Source organism: Palaemon carinicauda, chromosome 40 (assembly GCF_036898095.1).
Source record: "Palaemon carinicauda isolate YSFRI2023 chromosome 40, ASM3689809v2, whole genome shotgun sequence".
Classification (NCBI taxonomy): Eukaryota; Metazoa; Arthropoda; class Malacostraca; order Decapoda; family Palaemonidae; genus Palaemon; species Palaemon carinicauda.
The window spans coordinates 24,147,784-24,159,370 of record NC_090764.1 but is presented as its reverse complement, the minus strand read 5'-3'; the positions used below and the strand labels follow the sequence as shown (position 1 = coordinate 24,159,370).

At 32.1% G+C, this 11,587-nt stretch overlaps 2 long non-coding RNA genes across 2 annotated transcripts in view; both read left to right on the top strand.

Moving 5' to 3' along the window:
* LOC137632000 (uncharacterized) overlaps positions 1 to 11,077 on the top strand; it is a 119,557-nt gene extending 108,480 nt beyond the window's left edge. The window contains exon 3 of the long non-coding RNA XR_011041985.1: positions 10,159 to 11,077. This is a non-coding gene — a long non-coding RNA (uncharacterized lncRNA). The remainder of the gene's footprint in view (positions 1 to 10,158) is intronic.
* Positions 11,078 to 11,423: 346 nt separating this feature from the next.
* Positions 11,424 to 11,587, top strand: part of LOC137631999 (uncharacterized) — a 36,871-nt gene continuing 36,707 nt past the window's right edge. The window contains exon 1 of the long non-coding RNA XR_011041984.1: positions 11,424 to 11,560. This is a non-coding gene — a long non-coding RNA (uncharacterized lncRNA). The remainder of the gene's footprint in view (positions 11,561 to 11,587) is intronic.

Below are 11,587 nucleotides of genomic sequence, written 5' to 3'. Positions count from 1 at the left end.
AGTTTCGGGCAATTTCTTGAGGTACTAATAGCTCAAATTGGCGAACCATCCAGTTCTCTGAGAAGGTGTTTTGTAAAGACCGAAAAACAACGGTTGTCCTATTCTAAAGATATTTTTAAGTTTTTATAGCGTCTGTGTGTATTTTAGTTTTTTATTAAGGTTTTACTGGCTTTCATATGAGTTGGCATTGGGAATTTCTCATATTTTAAGTCTGTCTTCTTTTAGTAAAATATAGACAATTTTGATAAATCGTTTTATTTGAGGGTTGAGCCCTTCAATACTTTGTGTATCACGGTGTTTTTTCAATACTCTTAATATTTCGGTACGAGATCCTTTAATAAGCAGGCTGTATAATATACAAAATGATAGCTGGATCAGCTGCTCATCAACTGTGCATGGGACCCCCTTATTTATACACTTCAATTTATATCCATCTTGTAAGCACTTTAGCGCTTCCTAGATATTTAGACCCTTCCTTTCTAGTTCTTCACCCCATTTTTCCAACTACTCTTGGAAGTCCTGATCTGTATAAGAAAGAAAATATAAATACTTATTGGGTTCAAAGAGGGACCAAGGTTGCTGCTCTAAGGTCCCTGGAAACTTCCATATTAAAATCTACTTTATTCTGAACGAAGGCCAATTTTCCAAGGGTCCGTTCCAGATCATAGTATAGGGCAATCTAGAAAAAAACAGTTGACAATCATTTTGACGTATTATTCTCTTCATACTATTCAGCACAAACTTGTTACTCTTCACAAAGCTACTGACATCCGTTCTTTCCACATGAAGGAGTCATCCCTGAATGCTTTCATCCATCTTTTTACTTATGCTAACCTATTTACAATTTTTACCTATCCACATAACCTGCTATATCAAGTCATATTTTACACCCAACATTTACTTTTCAAAGACTTCATCTCAATCATTTCAAGTATCGCTTCATCCCCGTCGTGGCTTCGCAAGACAAAGTATTTTCAATGGTTGATTATGCGTTGAAATTAGTAGTGCAGATACGAGTTGAAAGGAGGAAACATTTTAACAAGATGAGGACTTGTGGCTCAATAACCGAGTTTACAACCTCATAAACAAATGAACCATGATATCATAGATTCGGCAAAAAAGGCATAAACCCTGTATGCTGTTAAGCCAGTTGGCATTATTTGGAGGACAATGTTAAAGCATTAGCAATCCAAAAGTAATCTGCCGGTTAAAGTTTAATTGATTGATTGATTGGTTATAAGTTAAAGTTTGAGGCAAATAAAGGTATAAGGTTTGCATGTTGAATGCTTAGTCATTATGGTGTGATACACGTGTAAGGTGTTCAATATCCTTTACGTTTGTTAGAGTATTATTATTATTTGCATTACTTTCTAAGCTACAAACTTAGTTGGAAAAGCAGGATGTTATATGGCCAGAGACCACAACAAGGAAAATACCACACTGAGGAAAGGAAACAAGGAAAAATTAAATATTTTAAGAACAGTAACATTAAAATAAATATTTCATAAATAAACAAGCATCTCTCATTTGCATACTTGGTTAATTTATTCAATAGTCTTTTGGCGTATCCAATAATATGTTCTACACAGCCAACAAGGAATATTGCGACGCATTGTGTTGTATATTGTAAAGATAGTCTTAATCTGTTGGTGAGAAAGTAGTATGAACTGCTGGTTGGAGATAAAATGGGAAAAGTAAAAGTATCTAAGTTGGTGAGGTATGTTAGCTATTGTAAAATTGTTTACATCATATATAAATGTATCTGTCTACGATAGAACATGGGGTTATAACATTTAGGAACACAATTAATATTTAAACTTTATAAAGATGAACGACGATTAGCATATCAGGACCCTTGGGCTCCTACGCTTTTACTATACAATGTAATAGGATTTCGGTCGTGCCCTTGAGGTAAACGAATGATGTAGAATATGAGTTTCCTGCAATAGGAAAAAAGATCCCTGAAGCATCAGTTTAATCTTAAAGAAAAAGTGTCTATTTTCATCAGTCCTTAATACGATCAAGGGAATTTAACAAATGGGAGATTTATCTCCGGGGAAATATAGCTGTAGATAAAAGTAAATATAATGGAAAAGAATCTTTATAATATTGTGGAGACTTGAGATGAAGAGAAATTTCAAACTCTGGATTCCTCATGACAAGTAATTTAATTTCCCCATATGGGTTCGTTTAGACATTGGAAGCTTAGTTTTGAATTGCTTGAAGAAAACGGTGCATGTTTTACGACTGGAGAATTAATTTCTCGATCGAGGGAAAAAAAGTTATCAGCCTTAAAAATCTCAGGAAATAAGAAATCATTAACGAAAATTAAACCATTTTAAGGAAGAATAATTAAATTTGAATGGCCCTTTTTAGTGAGGACCGAAGACCCACCAATTGAGTATTTCAGACATTTTACTGCACCAGATTCCATCCTTGATTCAACAAGCGTAAACAATGTAAGAGGGATTTTTGTTGGGAGTTACAATTTGTTGTTATAAACATACTCATATATATATATATATATATATATATATATATATATATATATATATATATATATATATATATATTATGTGTGTGATCTTCGGATAGTAAATACACTTCTTTTTCACAAGTAAATTGGTGAATAAAGTTATTTATCATTGTTTTCTGCCTTAAGCCTTCTGAAGTCATGTCTTATCGCGGTCTTGATTAGCTCCGTATGTTATTTTATCAATAACATGAAACCTTTTTTATGATTATAAATTGTACTTTTTAATCATGAAAAACTATATACATAATTTAGATAGAATAATATTTCGTAAAATCAGCGTATAAATATATTTTGATAAGCTGTAAGATATATTTTTGTATAGAAATTCCTCGTAAAAAAACGCCATTGTAGAGAGAGAGAGAGAGAGAGAGAGAGAGAGAGAGAGAGAGAGAGAGAGAGAGAGAGAGAGAGAGAGAGAGAGAGTCTTACCACTGACACAAACGCTATCCCAGCTGGAAAGTTTGTGTTTCCTCTGGTAATTGGTATTTCCTCCCAAGAAAAAGAAAGAGCCGAAATTGAGAAGAGAAAACCCCAGAAACACAAACTTGATAGGAGAAAGAACAACGTTAATACCAATCCTCCGTGTGTCGCCTTGTGCCTGTTTATTCAACTCTCAAAACAGACAGTTGTTGTTTCTCAAAACGTTTCCCTGGTCCGCTCTCGGCCTTAGTGCACGCTATCAAATCGATTTAGAATACTTGATAATTTCCTCCGCCAAGGAAAAAAAACGTTTCGGGAAACTTTCCCTGACTTGAAATTGGAAAGAAGGGGATAGAGTTTGCTGGGTTTAATTCCCGAACATTAGCATTGTATATACGATATGAATGAAGTCAAGTTTTTTGATGAGGTGAGATGTTTTTGACGATCATTTAACTATGACATTTACCGTCTTTTTATATTTTTCATCTTCATCTTTTGTTTATTTCTTATTCAGTTTGTGAAACTTATCATATGTTTATCCGAATTACGTTACTTGTTATTTTCGTAATTTTTCTATGTTGATGTAAAAGTTAGATTTCAGTATGTGCATTGCATTGTTAAGTAAAATACAGAGCCCTTAACAATAATGGTGCATATTCAAATGGGTGTCATGCATATTTCCAAATGCCATAAGTTTACCAACATATGCAGCATAAAAAAAAAAAAAAAAAAAAAAAAAAAAAACCACGCACTATTCACCCGTTTAAACTTTACTATATATAGGTTTCTTCTAAGCTGGTCCAGCAAAGCACCATTTTCGCCTTCTTTGAAATCATGGAGATTTTTCAGGGCCTATTTTTTTCTATTACTCTTTTATGCTGATCAGAAAGATGGTATAATTAGGAAAGTAATTAATTGTGTATATGAAAGATTTTTAATCAACATGCTTTCATAAGTTTATATATATATATATATATATGTATATATATATATATATATATATATATATATATATATATATATATACATGTGTATATATAAATAATATATTATAATATATACATATACATAAATAAATAAATAATATATATATATATATACATATGTATATACATATATATACACATATATGTATATATATATTATTTATATGTAATATATATAATAAATATATACATATATACATATATGTATATGTATATATATTTATATATATATTATTTATATATGTATATTCACACACACACACATATATATATATATATATAGAGAGAGAGAGAGAGAGAGAGAGAGAGAGAGAGAGAGAGAGAGAGAGAGAGAGAGAGAGCTCCACTATTACGTTTAACCTCTCATATGTTAAATAAAAGAACATCATCATGGCCAACAAGGAAAAGGCCAAAAGACTATTGCTGACTTCGCGTCTCTTATCTCGTCCCTCTTGAAGCCGAGACCACAGAGTATCAAAGAGAAAGTGTGTTAGATGGCACGCCACGTGTCATAGAGATCTGATTACTGAAATGGAAGTAAGCTTTTAAAATAGTGCCGCCGTGTAATTCTCCCAAGGCAAAAGTGAGTATGAACGCCACTATCTCATTCCTTCTTGGCAGAAGGTTACATTCATTATATCAAGTAACTTTTTTTTTTAACTCGACAGAAGTGAAACTTCATTTATACAAAAGTGGCGCACGGATATAAAAACTTATTGCCTCGGCTATTAAAATGTTTCTTTTAGAGAATTGTTATTGGATTCTTGATGTAATGTAATATAAATGAAAACACACGTTTGTTTATTTATTAACGAAGTGTATACATAGATACACATTCCATCCTTAAGGCTAATAAGCATCCATTTAAAGCTGTTTTAATAGATAACTTTTTTCTATCAAGATTTAATAATCAGAATTGCTAATCTTTTATAATACCAAATATAATATTATATCTTCTATTTTATCATGGAATGATTTGATATTGGAAAAAATAAGTTTAGATACTATAAGGTAAACAATTTCCTTTTTTAATCATAGTTGCGGTTTAGAACCCTTTCATGACCCAGTTCAATGGAAACTCCGATAAAATCGAAAAGGAGCAGCAAAATGATACGTGGTATTAAGCTTTTGATAAATCGAAACAAAATACGCATTGTTTTACTCTAGACGTCATTTGTAACTGCGTTTTCGTGACACAAGGCTCCTATATGATGATCATGTTTTGTTTTCAGTTCTATTGATCTGTGATTTTTTTTCTTATATTTTTGTTGGTGTTAAAAATGAGATGTTATGAAATATTGGGTTCGTAAGAGGTGTTTCTTTTGTTCGAATACAGGGCCATACAAATAAGCAACAAACGTAAATACACTTGGGGATTTGTAGAGAAATGGTGTGCACTTTTCCTTTACAATCTGTTGTTCGAAAAGAAGGTTAAAAATACATTTCCACATGTCAAAGTCGGTGTTACAGATGCACTACATCACAAGTAGGTTGGAGAAAATGTTCAATCTGGAAAAAATAGTTTTAATAAATAGACTTAGCACCACAATGTGTCATGCTAGGCTAAGTCACCTGGACTTGAATGGTATTACGACTGTTGTTCTCAGAGTCATTGATTTCGGCAAGTCGATCAGAGACTTTGCAAGGACCAAGTATCGCAGTGCTTTGTTTGGTAATATTTGTACTGCATAGTCTACTTGTGTTTTTCAGTGATTGTTCAGTAGTTGGTCAGTTTCTTTTATGAGAATTTTGGATTGTTGGTTGAAGACCAGTTATCTACTATGCTATTGCACTGGGAAAGTGTCTGTCGATGCCACTTTCTCCAATGTATGTATTTGTTCTTTTGTGAAATGCACGAAGATAAGGACAATTGCGCGGGTTTTTAGTATAAGCAAGTAATAGCAAAGGGCCCAATATACTGAAATGCCTTTTTCGTAGTTTTGTTAAAATGTTGTCAAATTCAACAAATCCCCTAGTTGATTTACTCTATTGAATATAAACCACCAATCTTGACTATTGTTTATTAAAAAAAGACATTTGCTTAACTAACTCTACTGTAAAAGTAAAACCAATTACTTGTATGATTTGAGATAGTCGAGGCATTTACTTCGGATGAAAATAGTATATTATTTACGTGAAATCTTGCCATATATGACGTCGTAGAACAGACCTTTTATCTAGGGTTTCAACTTTTGATAATGTGAAGAATTTTAATAGAGAATACTGCGATGAAATTGCTTGACATTTGGCGTCATATGAGATTTTAAATTGGATTTTATTAACTCCAAACTTCATAACTTTAGTTACTTTAATATAAATTGAAGATATAGATAATAGAAGGGAATGTAATAATTTAGTTTAATCTTGGGTTGCTTAATACTATTTCTAAAATTTTTCTCTCTCTCTCTCTCTCTCTCTCTCTCTCTCTCTCTCTCTCTCTCTCTCTCTCTCTCTCTCTCTCTCTCAAGATGCGTAATAATTGTATGGCTACTGCTGAAATACTAAGTTACATTTATTATAGCACCCGAAACATTAAAATTGACAGGACTAGCTTACCCGGACTGGATGTGGGAAGTAATCGTGGAATTCATTACACGCAGACAGTCATTGCTTTCTATTATACAGTTAATAGAGATTATGTATGTATAACGGTATATCTCAGTAATTCTTACCGAAATTACAATGGCAAAGCATTAGGGTGAGCAATAACCCCTGGAAAAAAATCTTTAGCCATTGAATAAATACCTTGGAGTAGTACGCTAGCCATCTTAACCCTCATATGAAGAGAGAGAGAGAGAGAGAGAGAGAGAGAGAGAGAGAGAGAGAGAGAGAGAGAGAGAGATGATATTAACACACTTGATTATTATTTTATGACGCTTAGAGTACTGTACAATTATTATTTATCATCGAACTTAGAAAGGGTTAATCAAAGAATCATCAAATGGTTCAGTATGTATCAGGTTCATGAATTAATATAAATTAATGTATAATTTATAACTTGAAACAGTTTACGACAGTGTTCATAAAAAAAATCTCTCTTGGTATTTGAATCTATAATCATCGATATATTCATAATGGACTGTATATGAATTCTATTGCAAATTAACAGAATAGGGTTTTTCGCTCATATTTACGTGTTTATGTGTGTCTGTTTGATTAGGACGTTCCAAAATATATATTTTTACCATTCAAGTGAACTGTGGATGAACATATTAGCCCTTGGGCTTGTAGCATCATGCTTTTCCAAATATGATTTTAGCTCAGCTAGTAATAATAATAATAATAATAATAATAATAATAATAATAATAATAATCATCATCATCATCATCATCATATAAAATACTAGAAATACTGAAAAAAAAAATGCCTGAAAATACTCATAGACTGGAAAATGCTAGTTAATACTGAACGGAATAATGAAAGAAAATCTGATCAGACATTGCACAAGCACCATTATATATCCGACCTACAGTCATGAGATTATACTTCACATACTCCATTATTATGATAAATTATGTCCAATATCTAATCATTTATCTTGACACTTCCCCTCACCGGAATACATCACAGAATTAGTTCTAAACATATACTGAGAAATAAGCACAGTTGCTGCTATAATGCGGCAATAAATATAATTACTATTACATGTTCAATTGTTTACTATCATTCGCACCCGGTTTGTGATTTTCATGCAAGAGCTCTCTGTGCATCTAAACTGCTTTCCCCGTTTTCTCTGAAAATAACATTATTCTGAATAATACAACAATTTCTCCAGCTAATACCTTTTTTACTTTACTCGATTAAATCTTGTAAATAATAAATGTGTGTACCTTCCAAATATCCTAAGTTGAAGAATTTCTTCTTTTATCCTTCATAATGTAATATCCTAGTAGAACGTAGATTGATAGCTTATGCAAAATTTAAAACACACTCATACACACACACATACACACACACATACACATACACAAACACACACGCACACCCTTCTTTTTTTATAGATACGTGCCATAGAAGTATCGCTTACCTTATTAGTCATCAAAATTTCCACAGTGCCACTTTGCTTCTGATTATCAGTATTTTCTTTCTTTAAATTCTAACCATGGATTTATTAATTTGGTCTATAGAGCCTGTTGTTGGGGCCCGTTAGGCCATTCAGCACCCTGGTACAACTGAGAGAATGCCTCTCAGTTATGCTATAAAAGTAAGTGTTGTAAGAGGTTTGACTGCAAGATGGAAGCAATGTAGCGAGAATGGATTAAAGTAGAAGGTTATTAAAGCTAAGTGCCCAAGAGACGCTACAAACAAAAAGTACAAATGTTATGCCTACAATGAACCGTATATAGTACACTGACGGCACTAACATGCCCTAAGTGCAAAAATAATTCCCTTGAACCTATGATAAAGAAACGTTGATTTATTTCTAGTGTCATGGCCTCAGGCCCTTAACATTATAGTCGAAATAGTTAGTAGAAAAGACAACTACCATTCGTTCTTTGTTGCCAAGCGTGAAAGAAAGATATTCCTTTAAGGTGCTCTTATTAACTGTAACAATACCCTTACTATCAATTCATTTGTTTCCTCTTGCTAACCCCCTCCCCTTTCCATCCTTAATTCATTATAGCCAGTCAGAATACACCTCAAATCAATCAATCAATCAGAATACTGTATAGCTCTTGAGTCCTTTTGAGTCTTACAGGAACGAAGATAAAGACCCATCCAATGAGAACCATTAGATGAATAACGCGACCCTTTAGAACTAGTCATCAATGCCTGTCACACGGATTTTTATTTTTTTAATGTATACAGAAAACTGAAAAATTTTATTCCCTTCACTGAATGAGAAGTACTATCATTTGTGATAACTGTAAAAAATGTTTTCATCAACTTGAAAATTTTTGAGATCAAAATGTCCTTAAATAACAATTCACTTTTGCTGACAATAAGCGTTAATTATAAGTACTGTAATTACAAACTTTAATCACGTTACAAGGTTAATATTTAATTGGTGGAATAGCTAAAAAATGTGTCCTCGTTTTATATATATATATATATATATATTATGTATATATACATACATACATACATATATATACATACATACATACATACATACATACATACATACATACATATATATATATATATATATATATATATATATTTGGGGCTTGATGACAATTGTTCTCATTAATGTTAAAGACAACATTAATCTTAACACCGGGGCACTTCAAAAGTTTTTTTTTTATGTAGCCAAAATGTGTTATATTTAACAAGAATGAAATCATTCTCATAATTAGGGATATTGTGTTACCTCTTCATCGATATTTGACAGATTAGAATTGACACTGTAGAGTATGTATATAAAATACTGTGTTCTGGTAGACGTTGTTTTGTTAATTTGGTTGACTGCTTAGCGTAGTTTCATTTTGCACTTAGTCTCATAAATTTACTTTAAGAGCTGTTTTCCTGGTCCTATCACGCAGGGGAACCCTACTCTACAGCAGAGTCAATACAGATATCTGTATATCTGTATTGACTCTACTCTACAGGGCCTACGCGTTCAGTTTATCATATACATTCTTGGGTATTTTGCATACCACACTGCTTAACTGGTGTTTATTGTCAAATCCACATTATCGAAGCACTTATAGAACAAGAAAGTCTTTATTTTCTTCTTAAACAAGGTATTTCTCATTTATCTATTCTCAAATATGAATTGTTTTATAACAAACAGATTGAATATTTACGTGGCCGCTATGACATACCGACCAAGAGTTTAGATGTGAGGCTGTTGATAACTTTTCATGTTACGAGGCATTTTAAGATCAAGCTGATTAGTCCCTTTTCTAATGTAAATTATAATGCTTTAAATTCTACACTTTTAATCTGCCATACCATACAGATGATTGTGATTGTACTTAAACAATATTTTCCTTGGTAAACGATGTATAAGTTCTACTTAGAGCCACCTTTTTCGAAGCTTTTATCACAATATGTTAAATCATGAAATTCACTTTACACCACTTAGGCTATCTCAATGGTACGAGTAGTTTTGTAATATAACTAATTATTTGAAAATCCAAAATCCAAAACCCATATCCCTTTTGAATATATATTCTATGGTAACATATCGTTTGATAATTTATATTTAATTGATTATATAGAAAATATTCATATTCCTTGAATTTATTTTTTTTTTATTATTATTTCAGATTGTAAGGAGTGGTTTCGACAAGTACGGCCATCATAACTGTTGTCCTATTCGCTCTCGGGAGTTTATTTTCTTGTATAACTTTATACAGGTACACATGAAAGGGTGTATGCGTAAAAATCACAGGTGTATGTTGTAGTTATGTTTTTTTTATAGGGAATGTTGATTATTAGGTGACTTGGTGACAGGGAAAGATAATATAAATTCTCGAGTGACGAGAGTCCAACATTTTGTAGCCCCCAAGACTTCTAGAAGGTTAATGCAAATAAAAAATGAAACAGGAAGAGCTGGTTTATTGAATAATTCAGCTATGTAATAAGATATGATTAAAGGTTGGGGTCAGTAAAAATCTCTGCAAAACTTAATAATGAAAAAGAATGTGAACAAGTTACCTTGCTGGATTATACTTCAAACTCAGAAACATTGGTTCTTTTGATACTTTCTGAAAACTTAAAGTTAGTTTTAATAGCCTACGTTTTGGAATGTATAGAAAACTTATAAAATGACATTTCTCGAGAGAGCAAAATTGTGTATGATAAATGAAGCATATGTAGGAATGAGTTTTGGATAGGGTTACTGAATTGTTAGAAATTTGTCCTGAGACTTACTATAATCTACATCTCTTTGACTGATCCGACTCTGCTATTGTTTTGTGACTAGGTGCAGGAAGCTACAGTTCTGTGAAGGCTTAAACTATAATTGTACCAGTAATATTGCTTTGTGTTTTTCATTTAAACTAATTATGGTAAACATCTTACCTTGGATTTCTCCACAGCGATTGCTATCATGCAATCTAATTCATTTATATAATTTGTGATATCCCATACAAAGTGCATCTTGTGTACCATTTACTCCTCACTCCTTAGCATTTTATAAATTTTCATTTGTAAAGTTAATAATAAAACTATATTTGCGTTTAACTTTGTGTATACTGTATATTACAATCCTATTATCTTTAGTGTTGAATATTTTACCTAATACACTATATCGATGATCCATTTGCAATATTCATCAGCTGAAAAATCTGACAAAAGGACATTAAAAAAAAATCATCTAAGTGAGTTTTATCTATATTCTGTATTACAATTCATACATATGTAAGGCTTTACCAGTCTGCTGTGAAAAGACGTATAATTGAAAAAAAAAAAATACATCTGTAGAGATCACGTAGCGCAAGGGCATTTTAAAGTTATTCTAAGCATCAATAGATGGCGCCACTAGATGATTGTTACCTTATTATGGTAGTAGTTTCCAATCTCCGTAATCGTCTTCGAACACATAAGTTTACTTAAACGTCAGATGGAAGAAATTTAGCTCTTGAAGAGGATTGTTTTCTTGAAATTTTGAAAAGTGTTTGTGTACAGTGTACTAACCAAGATTTTACGAAGAATTTTAGTAATTTGGTAAGTATGAGTGTCGGTGAAAAGCTG